Source organism: Ipomoea triloba, chromosome 10, assembly GCF_003576645.1.
Source record: "Ipomoea triloba cultivar NCNSP0323 chromosome 10, ASM357664v1".
In the NCBI taxonomy this organism is placed as follows: domain Eukaryota; kingdom Viridiplantae; phylum Streptophyta; class Magnoliopsida; order Solanales; family Convolvulaceae; genus Ipomoea; species Ipomoea triloba.
In genome coordinates, this window is record NC_044925.1 from 18,019,806 (window position 1) to 18,023,135 (window position 3,330).

Genomic DNA, 3,330 nt, shown 5'->3' on the forward strand with positions numbered 1-3,330 from the left:
TATATATATATATATATATATATATATATATATATATATATATATATATATATATATATATATATAGGCCCCATCAGATGCGGCCAGTCTCCCCCATGCGGCTGTGTGGCCTGATTTGCACCATTAGATCCCATGATCTAAGGCTTCATATTAATCCAAACAATATAGGCGCTTGATCTTTAGCTACGCGAACGGGAAGGATAATGTTGACAATTCACTACAATTTCAAAACCAGATCAGACGATGACTGAGACTTGAAGCCGACGAACACTGAGCAACAAACACCAGACGAGCGTAGAAGGGACTCTATCACCATCAACGAGCGCTCCGTTCCGATTATATATAAAAAATAATGTGTTAAATTTGTATACATAATTCTTAACTGATTATATATAAATAAATTTGGTATATAAATCATTACATATAATTTGCATACATAACTCATAACCTTAAGAAATTTGTATACATTAATTTGCACGGAAAGTCATTACATATAATTTGCATTATATGTGGCTCATTCAACCTTCAGCCTTAAGCATTATATATATAGATATTGCATACAATGGTTCTTTTTAATTAATATTTGAGAGGGCTGCTTCTAGATTGTGGTTGTAAAAAATTAAATTTATTTATAGTGATAAATTACACTTAAAATAGTTTAGTAATATACTAAAATCAATTTGTATTAATTTATATACCTAAATTTAACTAAGATTAATTTTCAAATAAAAGTGTTAACAAATATTTTTTAACTTAGATTTCTTAATGACGGAAAAGGAAAATATTAAATTATTTTTTTCTTGCAAAATATACATATCCGACTGTAAAATTACTAATATTTTCAAATATAAACAGGTTACCAATTTTTTTTTTAAATCATATTTCTTATGAACATAAAGGGTTAACAAGTGTTAATTGTATGTTTAAAGTACATAAGAATAACATTCTATATAAATTAATTCAAATTAAACTAACATAAATAAATTAATTCAACCATATTATTATATTGTGCATTTTATACCAAGAGCGTGGTATTAGGTAGTAATTTTAGGCAGTTCTTATCGGTGGTGCCAAAGGGATCAAGACAAGAAATTTAATTTTCTCTGCAAGTATAAATTCACCATACCTTTGAAGGGGGAAACTATCTTGTAATATCTTTGAACAACATCACAGTTGTTCACTTTAAAGGTAATCGTATTTCTTTATTAATATGATTTAAAATGTATCAATTTTTATTACATTATATAATCTTATTCCTTAAATAAACTATGAATTTATCTATCCACAAGAATTCATTCTACCATAATGGTTGAACCAAAAGTATCCCAAGCAGAACATCTAAAGGACTGGTATGCTTTTATGCTGATAATAATATATAAATAGTAAATATATTAAAACTAATATAAATATACAAATCATTTCATTTTCTATACTTAACCTGCTTGGATTAAAGGCAAAGTCAACATCAATCTTGACAACAAAAATAATTGGTATATAGGATGTAGCCACTGTTTAAAAATGTTTATGCACAAAGTGACAAACTATTTAACGGCATGCATTGTGGTAAAAAGACAGCAGTGGGTACTCCAAGATTAGTAGCAATTCAAAAAAATTACATAAAAAACACACATACACATGCACACACAAAATCAAATGCTACACTTATTCATACTAATTCCAAAAATATGAAACTATTGATGAAACTAGACATATTGCGGCATCAGTATTTGAACTACTTGCAAAGTCATTGTTGTTACTATCAAGTAAACAAGCTATGAAACTAGAACAAGAGGTACTACTCGTTAACCTTCTACAAATATAATAAATATTAATATTTTGTTCAATACTTTCACATGAGAATGTACGACACATATCTCACAATACATGAAACATGTAGGGAAAAACTACTACTGCCAAATATCAACATGCGCTTGCAAGATTAAGAGTTTATAGTACAACTAAGATCCTAGCTAGTTGTATACATAAATACAACGAGACAAATCCACAGCTTTCTAACTATAATCTAATTGCATGATGATGCCCTCTATACTACCACCAATAACCAATTGCACAAATATACATTACCAATAAATAAATAAATAAATACTAAAGATGAAGGCAAAGATAATGCTACCCGAAAGAGAATTAAAAAGACTTAGAGAAATTCAAACTAAAGTAGTATTTATTTAGGCTATCATTTTTAGACTAAGTATTTATACTAGCGTTTTTATAAAATTGCAAACATTTATTTTAATGACAATTAAGTAGTAGTAGCAGCTTGCAAGTCCAACTAGGGGTGGGAAAAATGGTTCGGGTCCAACTAGGGGTGGGCAAAATGGTTCGGGTTACCGAACCGAAAACCGATCGATTCGTATTTTAGAAGAACCGAATCGAAAAATCGAACGGTTCGCCTTCGTAATTATTGCTTTATGGTTTCTACAGATTATAGTTTATACAGATTATGGTTTATGCTTATGGATTAATGGTTGAATGGTTTATGCTTTCTGTTTTATGCTTATGGTTTATGCTTTATGTTTTATGTTTTATGGTGTAATGGTTAATGAAATTTGAATGGTTTCTACAGATTATGGTTTATGCTTATGGTTTAATGGTTTAATGGTTTATGCTTTATGTTTTATGGTTTAATGGTTAATGAAATTTGAATTTGATTATAGCAGTGCCCTTGAATTTGATTATAGCAGTGTATCTTTGATAATTGATATATATGTATGAGGCCATGAGGGTTTTTATGAAATTCTGAAAATAGCAGTGTATTACCTTCACAGTAAACTGATTTGTATGTTGCTTGTATATGATGGTTATACGTTATCATTTAATAAGTATTTGAACATTCACAGTAAACTGATTCTTTTTTATCATATATTATACGTTATCAATTATCATTTAATAAGTACTCTATTAATCTATGCATTTTAAATTTGTACTTTGAAAGTTGAGAGTGGTTCTTTTAGTTTTATTAATCTATAATTTTAGACTTTGAAAGTTGAATATTATTTTACTTTTTAAATAAACAAAATTCAAAAAAAATTCCCGCGGGGATTCCCATGAGCTTAAAGGTGTTAACCTTAACAGGCAACTCGCCGTCGGTTTTAAGCCTTTTTTCTTTAAGGCCTTTTTGTTTAAGGCCCTTGCTTTCTTTCATGGCTTCTTCCCATGATTATTAGAGGATTTTAGAATCTTAAATGCACGTCCAATCGTCGTAGAGTTAATGGACCGCCCCTTCGGGAGAGCTAACTTATCAGCAACGAGTTCGCAGGGCGAGGGCTGTCTCTCTCTCTGTTTCACCTCCCGGGGGGGGGGGGGGGGGTT